Below are 15579 nucleotides of genomic sequence, written 5' to 3' on the forward strand. Positions count from 1 at the left end.
CTCAATGCTGTCTAAGTGCCTGCTAGGATAAATTGAAGGGTGTCTGGGACCAAGTCAGGTTTCTCTTCATGAAGATGGATTTAGCTGCAGCGAAATAAAAAATGGTATTCCACTTAATATGCTGCAAGGCTTTGAGAGGGAGTCATAGCGCCATTTGAGGGAAGGGTTACAGCCTACCTTATTTGCATGGCACATCTGGGAAGCAGTTCCAGAGATTAATGAATAATCACTACAGGCTACCGATACAGAGAAAGGGGTAGAGTGACGGGAGTCAGAAAGTTCTTTCTTTTCCGTACAGAGAACGGCTGCAGCCAGTTGTTCTGATTTGGGACTCATGTTGGCGTCATCTTGGTTGGGGGACAGAACGGAGAAAAAGTCTTGTCAGTTTCTTTGGCAGTGCTTTTTTTGCCCCTTTTTGCTAAGGCACACTGAAGGGTTTTGGCAAGTAGTAGTTATAGTTTAAAGGGATTCTATCATTAAAATTGTATTTTTTCTGCCTACCACATCGGAATAGCCTTGAGAAAGGCTATTCTTCTCCTACCTTTAGATGTCTTCTCCGGGCCGCCGTTCGGTAGAAATCCCAGTTTTCATCAGTATGCAAATGAGATCTCTCGCAGCACTGGGGGCATCCCCAATGCTGTGAGAGAAATCTCCAGTGCTGCCTTCATCTTCGTCTGGAACGGCCTCTCTTCACGTCTTTTTCTGGAGCTGGGTTCAAAGCCGAATGCACATGCCTGTTGGCCACAAGAAAATAGCCGCTTACACAGTAAGTGTAAACGGCCATTTTCTTGTGGCCGGCGGGCATGTACAGTTTGAACCCAGCGCCAGAAGAAGACGCGAAGAGAGGCCATTCCAGACAAAGATGGAAGCGGCGCTGGAGAGTTCTCTCGCAGCATTTGGGACGCCCCCAGTGCTGTTTGAGCACCGTGGACTGCCCCCATTTGCATATCAACCAAAACCAGGATTTCTACCAAATGGTGGCCCGGAGAAGACATCTAAAGGTAGGAGAAGAATAGCAGGAGAGCTCAACTAGCCTGTGACCATCATACTCCAGGTTCAAGCCATCTCCCCTCCCCCCGACTGCAATAATCTTTTAAACCGAAGCCTATGCCTTTAGGGAACAATAGAGTTTTGCCTGTAAAGGAGTGTTTAATGCTGGGAATTCTAGATTTAAGAATTCTTTGTTTCACTTTTCTTGCCAAGAGAGATCTCACTTTATTATCTTGAGAATAGAAATTCAATTTGAGTTTGGTAAGTGAGTGTTCATAGCAGTACAGTAATAACTTACGAAGAGAAGCTTTCTCTCTCTGGCTAGATCAACAGCAATAGCAAAGTTATGATTTTATTTAAAGATTCAAGAGAGTGTATTTTATCCATTGACTCCTGGATTTTTTCTCTCTTTTGTTTTTTAATATAATATATAGTTTAATAAATTCACCTCTAAGGGGGAGCCTACGCTACTGTTGTTAATGTCCGTTGCTGTCTTCTGTCATAGGATGGCCACAGTCGACATTAAATTGCCACAGAGAATGGTCACGGACCGATTCTATGTGCGTTCCCATCGACAATAATGTAAATATTTTTTTACTTTTGTAACAGAAGATAAAGTTGTGCATGCAGGGATCAATAATTAGAGTTTTTTATGAAAGAAAAAATAGATTACAGTGGACTAATTTTGGAGGGGTTTTTTTACATTCTTGGGTCTGCCAAAGACAAATTAAGTCACATCAAACTTCTCTTGAATGGGATGTTTAACTCATTAACATGATGGGAAAAAATTGTAATAGTCATATTGTAATAAATATAAGGTAATTATAAAATCTCAGGCTATAGATCCAATGCAAGTTATATAATAACACCATCAGAAGGAATTACAAGATCGTAAAGCTAATCCTATTGTTACTATATAAGCTACTTAACAAGAAACATAAAAAAACTAAAAAAATTCCATGTAAACAACAATGGATAATTGAACAATTGGGTAAGATCTCTAGTCATTCCATGAGCTACGGAATCAAAACTTATTATGAAAATGTAAAACTAAAAAGTACACATAATACCTTGTAGTGAGATACAGATTTCAAACTGACATTTAGATAAGGTGCTTAGTCTGTATCAGCTTATTACAGTAGTAAGCCATTCCTGTATCAAACACAGAGATTTTCTCTGCTGGGGAAGAGGCAGCAACTCATCATGTATATTCCATCTTCCAGATTTTTAATGGAGACAATTTCTCCCTGTCAGTAGACTAAAATTTCTTAAGGGAATTGTAGTTATCAGATTAAAATTCCTTCAGGCTTGCAGTGTTGCAGCAAATAGATCCACAAACAACTTAAAGGGGTTGGCCACTTTCAGATCAATATTGACCATGGTCATGTGATGACACACAGGTGCACAGATCGTTATAGTCACAGCACAGTAATCAGACATCTGCCTGGTAATCAGCTATGCACCTGTGTGTCCATCACATGACCATGGACCGTAAATCACATGACCATGGTGAGAGTTTTATCCTCTTGAAGTAACAAAATGAACGACAGCAAGCCGAGATCTAGAAAACCGTGAGGAATTGATACCGAAAGTATATTGGAAAACTGTATATCTTTTTATTGTACATTTGTTTATCAATATTGGTCTGAAAGTGGCCAAACCCTTTAAGCATGTTGTAGGAAGAAGGTAGGGGTTGCAGCTTGTGAGCTCGTGATAGTAGCTGATCTTTGTCATGGAAAAAGGTACAATGTGCAAAAACATCCTGATCAATACTCAGTTCATAGACTGTAAGTTCTGGCAGCAGTGTTTTTTTCAATTGCTGAACATAAACTCTGCTGCAGAGATGGTACTGGCACTAGCTGTCCATGTGATGCCATGATGAGACATGACAGGACTGACAGCATAGCATATTGGTAGAGAAAGCACAGAAAATCTAAAATTCAAATTGGTGTTTGATCAGAAATAGGGTTGAGCGATGGGGATCGGAAAAGATCGGATTCCGATCGGTGATCGAGTAAGTTTCATGATCGCGATCGGAATTCTGATCCCGATCGTTTTAGGCAGGATCGAGGTCGGAGGTTATTTCCCACAATACTCTGCTACTGGCCAAGCATTGTGGGAAATGCGAACAATGCTAGGAATGAATGGATGCCGCAAACACACAGCCTGTGCTGGCATTCGGTTGCTTAACCCCCTGTGGGCCGGCTGCGTCCATTCATTCCTACGGCATAGCAGGGAGGAAACAGAAGAGTAGAATTGTTAGAAGCTTTCAATTGTTAGAGTCCATGCTGTGTAGTGAATAGGATCGTTTTTAAAATCCGATCTCCGATTAGTAAAAAAAATCCCATTGACTTGCATTGAGATCGGAATTGGTATCGAGATCGGGTTCGAATGAAAAATGATCCGAAATCGTATTTCAAAATCGATCCTGAAAAGTCAAGATTGGCTCAACCCTAATCAGAAGCAGACAGGAGTCTGAGCAGCAGGGAAGGGGTACGATATACAAAAGTGCTTCATTACCAACTACCTCTTGGGTGGATATGTCCACATATGTATATCACATGTTAAGAAACTTCTCTAAAAATAATATAATTTTGTTATAAATTATTACAAAAGAACTATGCTACCAATGTCCTACCTACCACCACATTGGAGTCTTGGGTGCCGGATTTCCTGTTTCTTTTACTTGCATGGTGCTGCAGCTCTAGCCGGAGAGAGCTTTTTCCTGTGCATCCTTCTGGATTCTAAATTGAACACCGACTCTACAAAAATCTGTAAGTCACCAGTTTACTTTATATTTGGACGGTATTATCCACAGGGGCTGAGTGCAAATTTTTCTATTTTTGCTATATGCTACCAATGTGATCAAACTTGGCTGATGTCCAGTTTTATTAACTGATGCAATCATTCATGAAACTCATTCAACATAACATTACTACACGCTAACAAAATCTTTGGAAGACCGTAATTTATACCTTCAACCCCCCTCACAACCACAGATTATCCCCACATAGACATGAATATGATAGCATAATATTCTTTTTTAATCACTTAGTAAATCATCCGGCTTTGAAAAAATGTGCCTAACTTATTACACATATACAGTCCTATGAAAAAGTTTGGGCACCCCTATTAATCTTAATCATTTTTAGTTCTAAATATTTTGGTATTTGAAACAGCCATTTCAGTTTGATATATCTAATAACTGATGGACACAGTAATATTTCAGGATTGAAATGAGGTTTATTGTACTAACAGAAAATGTGCAATATACATTAAACCAAAATTTGACCGGTGCAAAAGTATGGGCACCTCAACAGAAAAGTGACATTAATATTTAGTAGATCCTCCTTTTGCAAAGATAACAGCCTCTAGTCGCTTCCTGTAGCTTTTAATCAGTTCCTGGATCCTGGATAAAGGTATTTTGGACAAACAATTCAAGTTCAGTTAAGTTAGATGGTCGCCGAGCATGGACAGCCCGCTTCAAATCATCCCACAGATGTTCAATGATATTCAGGTCTGGGGACTGGGATGGCCATTCCAGAACATTGTAATTGTTCCTCTGCATGAATGCCTGAGGATTTGGAGCGGTGTTTTGGATCATTGTCTTGCTGAAATATCCATCCCCGGCGTAACTTCAACTTCGTCACTGATTCTTGAACATTATTCTCAAGAATCTGCTGATACTGAGTGGAATCCATGCGACTCTCAACTTTAACAAGATTCCCGATGCCGGCATTGGCCACACAGCCCCAAAGCATGGAACCTCCACCAAATTTTACAGTGGGTAGCATGTGTTTTTCTTGGAATGCTGTTTCTTTTTGGACGCCATGCATAACACCTTTTTTTTATAACCAAACAACTCAATTTTTGTTTCCAAAATGAAGCTGCCTTGTCCAAATGTGCTTTTTCATACCTCAGGCAACTCTATTTGTGGCGTACGTGCAGAAACGGCTTCTTTCTCATCACTCTCCCATACAGCTTCTATTTGTGCAAAGTGCGCTGTATAGTTGACCGATGCACAGTGACACCATCTGCAGCAAGATGATGCTGCAGCTCTTTGGAGGTGGTCTGTGGATTGTCCTTGACTGTTCTCACCATTCTTCTTCTCTGCCTTTCTGATATTTTTCTTGGCCTGCCACTTCTGGGCTTAACAAGAACTGTCCCTGTGGTCTTCCATTTCCTTACTATGTTCCTCACAGTGGAAACTGACAGGTTAAATCTCTGAGACAACGTTTTGTATCCTTCCCCTGAACAACTATGTTGAACAATCTTTGTTTTCAGATCATTTGAGAGCGGGCTGTCCATGTTCGGCGACCATCAAACTTAACTGAACTTGAATTGTTTTGTAGAAAGAAATGGTCCAAAATACCTTCATTCAGGATCCAGGAACTGATTAAAAGCTACAGGAAGCGACTAGAGGCTGTTATCTTTGCAAAAGGAGGATGTACTAAATATTAATGTCACTTTTCTGTTGAGGTGCCCATATTTTTGCACCGGTCAAATTTTGGTTTAATGCATATTGCGCATTTTCTGTTAGTACAATAAACCTCATTTCAATCCTGAAATATTACTGTGTCCATCAGTTATTAGATATATCAAACTGAAATGGCTGTTGCAAACACCAAAATATTTAGAACTAAAAATGATTAAGATTAATAGGGGTGCCCAAACTTTTTCATAGGACTGTATCTGGGCATGTCCAACTAAAAGGAGTCTGAGGGAGACACATTTGTAACTTTCTTACTTGTGTCTGTGTACAATCTCACAGTGAGGAAGTGTGAATTGCAGCCTTTCAAGGTTTTGTTATAGTAACAGGTTGATGCTGATGTGATATTGTGTTAAATTGATTTCATGAGAAATTTGAGCCCTTAACGAAACTAGATATCAGTTAAAGTGATTCTGTCACTGGACCTCAGTATATCAACCCTGCCCTATCTAGACCCTAGTCAGGGTCATCTAAATCAAATAGTGTTTTGGTGCCTTTGTTGACGAGATACCTCCAGTTTTTGTCAATATGCAAATGAGATTTTAGGAGCAATAAGAATGCTGACATCTACTAAACTGAGCAGTGTAGACTTAGGTTCCAGTTGCACGTGGGATCAGCAGCTAGATGATAGATCTACAGATTGGAGACAGAATGAGTTAAAGAGAATGTCTCATAAAGACAAAACACTTTTCATATTGAAGTTGGCCCAGATATCGGCATCTGCTCAGGTCAGCTGCTTTTGTAACCCCTGACTTCAGTCATGAAAAGGCTTCAGATTCTCCATGTTCTTATACTTTATTTACATTGATTCTACAGTAAGTGGTTCTAAAGACAGTACCAGCACATGATCATCTGGATACAACGATGTACAGTATGACATAGTTTCCTATGAATTTCAATAGAAACCCACATCTTCTTCTGTGGATGACAGCTGATCAGTTACAGATTGTTCTTTAGTTATTCACTAATCAAGAATAATCATCAGTTCTTGCTGCAAAGCAATCAAATGTAACCGCCTGTTGTCCAATGGTTATCCGATATGCCAGCCATTCTCTAATTACACTTCATTATTTCACAGCTTTAATTAGGAAGCCTATTAGGAAATACATTTACTAAATGAAAAGGTGAGTGCGGACATTGTTTGTTTACTTCTCTTTTTACAGTTTTTGGCAATGTTTTGTAATAAAGATGAAATATTCCATGCCTATTTGAATGTTTCATGCTTTGAATCTATAGTTAAAGAATATATCAGCTCAGCCCCTTTCATTTGAATAGGACTAAGATGCGGCATGGCCATGTGACCAATGACGTGATATTACTAGCCTGAGAAGAGGAAGTAGCACTCAATATAATTGTTCTAGATAACCTTTTTAAGGATTATCTCTTCTCTGGTGTGTTCATATCTTGGATACATTGCTAAAGTCTAAATGTAAACTTTAAAGGGATCTATCATTGGGAAAAGTCATTTCTAACTAAGCACATACTTGCATAGCCAGTATGAAAGAAAGGCTATTTCACACCTACCTTTTGTATGTAAATCGCCTCAGTAGTTTTTTAATAAGTCAGTTTTTATCCATGTGCTAAGTAGCCTTCTCCGTGCACTCCGGAAGTGTCTGTGATCACCGTCTGCTATTCTCTATGTGAATGAAAGCAGGGAGGTGAGTCATCAGCACAGCATCTCTCTGCTCTCATACACATAGAGCAGACAGTGCACACAGACACTTCCAGAGTGCACGGAGAAAGCTAATTAGCATATGAATAAAAACAGTCTCATTCAAAAACTACTAAGGTGATTTACATACAAAAGGTATGTGTGAAATAGCCTATGTGCTTAGCTAAAAAAGACTTTTCCCAATGATAGAGCCCCTTTAAGGACAAATACATATAAATATAGCTTTTCTGTTTCACACTCATATAGAGAATTTGATTGAATATGTACTCTATACAGTTCAACATCAATTCAGGAGCTCATCAAATAATGCTAAATATGTTCCTGTTTATTAACTTTTAGAGATGAGCGAACAGTGTTCTATCGAACTCATGTTCGATCGGATATTAGGCTGTTCGGCATGTTCGAATCGAATCGAACACCGCGTGGTAAAGTGCGCCATTACTCGATTCCCCTCCCACCTTCCCTGGCGCCTTTTTTGCTCCAATAACAGCGCAGGGTAGGTGGGACAGGAACTACGACACCGGTGACGTTGAAAAAAGTAGGCAAAACCCATTGGCTGCCGAAAACATGTGACCTCTAATTTAAAAGAACAGCGACGCCCAGCTTCGCGTCATTCTGAGCTTGCAATTCACCGAGGACGGAGGTTTCCGTCCAGCTAGCTAGGGCTTAGATTCTGGGTAGGCAGGGACAGGCTAGGATAGGAAGGAGAAGACAACCAACAGCTCTTGTAAGAGCTAAATTCCAGGGAGAAGCTTGTCAGTGTAACGTGGCACTGACGGGCTCAATCGCCGCAACCCAGCTTTCCCAGGATCCTGAATGGAATACACTGTCAGTGTATTCCCGTATACCCGATATATACCCCGATACCCGTTCCAACGGTGTGCCCCCCCACCTTCACCCCAGAAATACCCTGCAAGTCCCCTAGCAATAGAATTGGGGCTATATACACCCACAATTTTTACTACTGGTATACAGTGCCATTGTCTGACTGGGAATTCAAAGAATATATTGGGAATACAAATACCCTCATTTCTTGCTACTGCCATATAGTGCCAGTTTCTGACTGGTAATTCAAAGAATATATTGGGGTTACGTGCACCCACAATTTTTACTACTGGTATACAGTGCCATTGTCTGACTGGGAATTCAAAGAATATATTGGGAATACAAATACCCTCATTTCTTGCTACTGCCATATAGTGCCAGTGTCTGACTGGTAATTCAAAGAATATATTGGGGTTACGTGCACCCACAATTTTTACTACTGGTATACAGTGCCATTGTCTGACTGGGAATTCAAAGAATATATTGGGAATACAAATACCCTCATTTCTTGCTACTGCCATATAGTGCCAGTTTCTGACTTGGAATTCAAAGAATATATTGGGGTTACGTGCACCCACAATTTTTACTACTGGTATACAGTGCCATTGTCTGACTGGGAATTCAAAGAGTATATTGGGAATACAAATACCCTCATTTCTTGCTACTGCCATATAGTGCCAGTTTCTGACTGGTAATTCAAAGAATATATTGGGGTTACGTGCACCCACAATTTTTACTACTGGTATACAGTGCCATTGTCTGACTGGGAATTCAAAGAATATATTGGGGTTATAAATACCCTCATTTCTTGCTACTGCCATATAGTGCCAGTTTCTGACTGGTAATTCAAAGAATATATTGGGGTTACGTGCACCCACAATTTTTACTACTGGTATACAGTGCCATTGTCTGACTGGGAATTCAAAGAATATATTGGGAATACAAATACCCTCATTTCTTGCTACTGCCATATAGTGCCAGTTTCTGACTGGGAATTCAAAGAATATATTGGGGTTACGTGCACCCACAATTTTTACTACTGGTATACAGTGCCATTGTCTGACTGGGAATTCAAAGAGTATATTGGGAATACAAATACCCTCATTTCTTGCTACTGCCATATAGTGCCAGTTTCTGACTGGTAATTCAAAGAATATATTGGGGTTACGTGCACCCACAATTTTTACTACTGGTATACAGTGCCATTGTCTGACTGGGAATTCAAAGAATATATTGGGGTTATAAATACCCTCATTTCTTGCTACTGCCATATAGTGCCAGTTTCTGACTGGTAATTCAAAGAATATATTGGGGTTACGTGCACCCACAATTTTTACTACTGGTATACAGTGCCATTGTCTGACTGGGAATTCAAAGAATATATTGGGAATACAAATACCCTCATTTCTTGCTACTGCCATATAGTGCCAGTTTCTGACTGGGAATTCAAAGAATATATTGGGGTTACGTGCACCCACAATTTTTACTACTGGTATACAGTGCCATTGTCTGACTGGGAATTCAAAGAATATATTGGGGTTATAAATACCCTCATTTCTTGCTACTGCCATATAGTGCCAGTTTCTGACTGGTAATTCAAAGAATATATTGGGGTTACGTGCACCCACAATTTTTACTACTGGTATACAGTGCCATTGTCTGACTGGGAATTCAAAGAATATATTGGGAATACAAATACCCTCATTTCTTGCTACTGCCATATAGTGCCAGTTTCTGACTGGGAATTCAAAGAATATATTGGGGTTACGTGCACCCACAATTTTTACTACTGGTATACAGTGCCATTGTCTGACTGGGAATTCAAAGAGTATATTGGGAATACAAATACCCTCATTTCTTGCTACTGCCATATAGTGCCAGTTTCTGACTGGTAATTCAAAGAATATATTGGGGTTACGTGCACCCACAATTTTTACTACTGGTATACAGTGCCATTGTCTGACTGGGAATTCAAAGAATATATTGGGGTTATAAATACCCTCATTTCTTGCTACTGCCATATAGTGCCAGTTTCTGACTGGTAATTCAAAGAATATATTGGGGTTACGTGCACCCACAATTTTTACTACTGGTATACAGTGCCATTGTCTGACTGGGAATTCAAAGAATATATTGGGAATACAAATACCCTCATTTCTTGCTACTGCCATATAGTGCCAGTTTCTGACTGGGAATTCAAAGAATATATTGGGGTTACGTGCACCCACAATTTTTACTACTGGTATACAGTGCCATTGTCTGACTGGGAATTCAAAGAATATATTGGGGTTATAAATACCCTCATTTCTTGCTACTGCCATATAGTGCCAGTTTCTGACTGGTAATTCAAAGAATATATTGGGGTTACGTGCACCCACAATTTTTACTACTGGTATACAGTGCCATTGTCTGACTGGGAATTCAAAGAATATATTGGGAATACAAATACCCTCATTTCTTGCTACTGCCATATAGTGCCAGTTTCTGACTGGGAATTCAAAGAATATATTGGGGTTACGTGCACCCACAATTTTTACTACTGGTATACAGTGCCATTGTCTGACTGGGAATTCAAAGAGTATATTGGGAATACAAATACCCTCATTTCTTGCTACTGCCATATAGTGCCAGTTTCTGACTGGTAATTCAAAGAATATATTGGGGTTACGTGCACCCACAATTTTTACTACTGGTATACAGTGCCATTGTCTGACTGGGAATTCAAAGAATATATTGGGGTTATAAATACCCTCATTTCTTGCTACTGCCATATAGTGCCAGTTTCTGACTGGTAATTCAAAGAATATATTGGGGTTACGTGCACCCACAATTTTTACTACTGGTATACAGTGCCATTGTCTGACTGGGAATTCAAAGAATATATTGGGAATACAAATACCCTCATTTCTTGCTACTGCCATATAGTGCCAGTGTCTGACTGGGAATTCAAAGAATATATTGGGGTTACGTGCACCCACAATTTTTACTACTGGTATACAGTGCCATTGTCTGACTGGGAATTCAAAGAATATATTGGGGTTATAAATACCCTCATTTCTTGCTACTGCCATATAGTGCCAGTTTCTGACTGGTAATTCAAAGAATATATTGGGGTTACGTGCACCCACAATTTTTACTACTGGTATACAGTGCCATTGTCTGACTGGGAATTCAAAGAGTATATTGGGAATACAAATACCCTCATTTCTTGCTACTGCCATATAGTGCCAGTGTCTGACTGGGAATTCAAAGAATATATTGGGGTTACGTGCACCCACAATTTTTACTACTGGTATACAGTGCCATTGTCTGACTGGGAATTCAAAGAATATATTGGGGTTATAAATACCCTCATTTCTTGCTACTGCCATATAGTGCCAGTTTCTGACTGGTAATTCAAAGAATATATTGGGGTTACGTGCACCCTCAATTTTTACTACTGGTATACAGTGCCATTGTCTGACTGGGAATTCAAAGAATATATTGGGAATACAAATACCCTCATTTCTTGCTACTGCCATATAGTGCCAGTTTCTGACTGGTAATTCAAAGAATATATTGGGGTTACGTGCACCCACAATTTTTACTACTGGTATACAGTGCCATTGTCTGACTGGGAATTCAAAGAGTATATTGGGAATACAAATACCCTCATTTCTTGCTACTGCCATATAGTGCCAGTGTCTGACTGGGAATTCAAAGAATATATTGGGGTTACGTGCACCCACAATTTTTACTACTGGTATACAGTGCCAATTTCTAACTAGGAATTCAAAATGCGCAAGGCTCCCGGAAAGGGACGTGGACGAGGCCGTGGGCGAGGTCGGGGGAATGGTTCTGGGGAGCAAGGTAGCAGTGAAGCCACAGGGCGTCCCGTGCCTACTCCTGTGGGGCAGCAAGCATTGCGCCACTCCACAGTGCCAGGGTTGCTTGCCACATTAACTAAACTGCAGGGTACAAACCTTAGTAGGCCCGAGAACCAGGAACAGGTCTTGCAATGGCTGTCAGAGAACGCTTACAGCACATTGTCCAGCAGCCAGTCAGACTCTGCCTCCTCTCCTCCTATTACCCAACAGTCTTGTCTTCCTTCCTCCCAAAATTCCGAAGCTTTACAGAACAATAACCCAAACTGTCCCTGCTCCCCAGAGCTGTTCTCCGCTCCTTTCATTGTCCCTCAACCTGCCTCTCCACGTCACGATTCCACGAACCTAACAGAGGAGCATCTGTGTCCAGATGCTCAAACACTAGAGTCTCCTCCATCTCCGTTCGATTTGGTGGTGGATGACCAGCAACCCACCCTCATCGACGATGATGTGACGCAGTTGCCGTCAGGGCATCCAGTTGACTGGCGCATTGTGCGGGAGGAGGAGATGAGACAGGAGTTGGAAGAGGAAGTGGTGGATGATGAGGACACTGACCCGACCTGGACAGGGGGGATGTCAAGCGGGGAAAGTAGTGTGGATGTTGAGGCAGGTGCAGCACCAAAAAGGGTAGCTAGAGGCAGAGGCAGAGGTCAGCAGCTTAGGCGAAGCCAGGCCACACCCGGAATCTCCCAAGATGTTCCAGTTCGTACCCAGCCCCGAAAAACTCCCACCTCGAGGGCACGTTTCTCGAAGGTGTGGAGTTTTTTCAAGGAATGCGCCGAGGACAGATATAGTGTTGTCTGCACAATTTGCCTCTCGAAATTGATTAGGGGCTCTGAGAAGAGCAACCTGTCCACCACTTCAATGCGCCGTCATTTGGAATCCAAGCACTGGAATCAGTGGCAGGCAGCAACGGCAGGACAAAGGCCGCCTGCCGTTCACGCCACTGCCACTGCCTCTGCCTCTGCCTCTGCCACTGCCACTGCTGACTGTGCTGGCGATGCACTCCAGAGGACGAGCCAGGACACCACTTCATCTGCCTCCGCCACTTTGTTGACTTCTACCTCATCCTCCCCTGGTCCTGTCTTATCTCCTTCTCCTGCACCATCAAAGGCACCATCAGGCGTTTCTTTACAACAACCCACCATCTCTCAGACATTGGAGCGGCGGCAGAAATACACTGCTAACCACCCACACGCGCAAGCCTTGAACGCCAACATCGCTAAACTGCTGGCCCAGGAGATGTTGGCGTTCCGGCTTGTTGAAACTCCCGCCTTCCTGGACCTGATGGCAACTGCGGCACCTCGCTATGCCGTCCCTAGCCGTCACTACTTCTCCCGGTGTGCCGTCCCCGCCTTGCACCAGCACGTGTCACTCAACATCAGGCGGGCCCTTAGTTCCGCGCTTTGCACAAAGGTCCACTTGACCACCGACGCGTGGACAAGTGCATGCGGACAGGGACGCTACATTTCACTGACGGCACACTGGGTGAATGTAGTTGAGGCTGGGACTGCTTCCCAAACTGGCCCGGTGTACCTCGTCTCCCCGCCTAACATTCCTGGCAGGGACACGAGAAGAACACCCCCCTCCTCCTCCTCCTCTACCGCCTCCTCCTCCGCCACCGCCTCCTCCTCCGCCACCGCCTCCTCCTCCGCTGTTAGATTGACCCCAGCTACGAGTTGGAAACGTTGCAGCACTGGCGTTGGTAGACGTCAGCAGGCTGTGCTGAAGCTGATCAGCTTGGGGGACAGACAGCACACTGCCTCCGAGGTGAGGGATGCCCTCCTCGATGAGACGGCAATATGGTTTGAGCCGCTGCACCTGGGCCCAGGCATGGTCGTTTGTGATAACGGCCGGAACCTGGTAGCAGCTCTGGAGCTTGCCGGACTCCAACATGTTCCATGCCTGGCCCACGTCTTCAACCTAGTGGTGCAACGTTTCCTAAAGAGCTACCCCAATGTTCCAGAGCTACTGGTGAAAGTGCGGCGCATGTGCGCCCACTTTCGCAAGTCGACAGTAGCCGCTGCTAGCTTAAAATCTCTCCAGCAACGCCTGCATGTGCCACAACACCGGCTTTTGTGCGACGTCCCCACACGCTGGAACTCAACGTTTCAGATGTTGAATAGAGTGGTTGAGCAGCAGAGACCTTTGATGGAATACCAGCTACAAAACCCTAGGGTGCCACAAAGTCAGCTGCCTCAGTTTCACATCCATGAGTGGCCATGGATGAGAGACCTTTGTGACATCCTACGGGTCTTTGAGGAGTCCACAAGGAGGGTGAGCTCTGAGGATGCGATGGTGAGCCTTACAATCCCGCTCTTGTGTGTTCTGAGAGAATCCCTGATTGACATCAGGGATAACTCAGATCACACAGAGGAGTTAGGGATAGCATCCGATCCGTCACAGCTGGAGAGTAGGTCCACACATCTGTCCGCTTCACTGCGTTTAATGGAGGAGGAGGAGGAGGAGGAGGAAGAAGAGTTGTCCGATGATGTGATGGTGATACAGGAGGCTTCCGGGCAACTTCGAATCGTCCCATTGTTGCAGCGCGGATGGGTAGACATGGAGGATGAGGAGGAAATGGAGATTGAACTTTCCGGTGGGGCCAGAGGAGTCATGCCAACTAACACTGTGGCAGACATGGCTGAGTTCATGTTGGGGTGCTTTACAACCGACAAGCGTATTGTCAAAATCATGGAGGACAACCAGTACTGGATCTTTGCTATCCTTGACCCCCGGTATAAAAACAACATCTCGTCTTTTATTCCGGTAGAGGGGAGGGCCAATCGCATCAATGCTTGCCACAGGCAATTGGTGCAGAATATGATGGAGATGTTTCCAGCATGTGACAGTGGCGGCAGGGAGGGCAGTTCCTCCAGTAGGCAACCAAGTTCTCACCGGTCCACACAAACGAGGGGCACACTGTCTAAGGTCTGGGACACCTTGATGGCACCCCCTCGCCAAAGTGCCGCCACGGAGGGTCCTAGTGTCACCAGGCGTGAGAAGTATAGGCGCATGTTGCGGGAATACCTTTCCGACCACAGCCCTGTCCTCTCCGACCCCTCTGCGCCCTACACGTATTGGGTGTCGAAGTTGGACCTGTGGCTTGAACTTGCCCTATATGCCTTGGAGGTGCTGTCCTGTCCTGCCGCCAGCGTCCTATCTGAGAGGGTGTTCAGTGCAGCCGGTGGCATCATCACTGACAAGCGCACCCGTCTGTCAGCTGAGAGTGCCGACCGGCTCACTTTGATAAAAATGAACCACCACTGGATAGAGCCTTCATTTTTGTGCCCACCTGTGTAAAGCACCCCAACATGAAACTCCATGTCTGTACTCAACCTCTCCAATTCCTCCGCATCCTCATACTCATCCACCATAAGCGTTGCACAATTCTGCTAATACTAGGCTCCCTCCAACATGATTTCCCCCAACTCTGCTGGTTAGAGGCTCCCTCCACCCTGATTTCCACCAACTCTGCTGGTTAGAGGCTCCCTCCACCCTGCTTTCCCACAACTCTGCTGGTTAGAGGCTCCTTCCACCATGAATTTGCCCAAACTGGGCTGTTTAGAGGCTCCCTCCACCATGAATTGGTCCAAACTGGGCTGGTTAGAGGCTCCCTCCACCATTAATTGGTCCAAACTGGGCTGGTTAGAGGCTCCCTCCACCATGAATTTGCCCAAACTGGGCTGTTTAGAGGCTCCCTCCACCATGAATTTGCCCAAACTGGGCTGTTTAGAGGC

Source organism: Leptodactylus fuscus, chromosome 2, assembly GCF_031893055.1.
Source record: "Leptodactylus fuscus isolate aLepFus1 chromosome 2, aLepFus1.hap2, whole genome shotgun sequence".
Taxonomy (NCBI): domain Eukaryota; kingdom Metazoa; phylum Chordata; class Amphibia; order Anura; family Leptodactylidae; genus Leptodactylus; species Leptodactylus fuscus.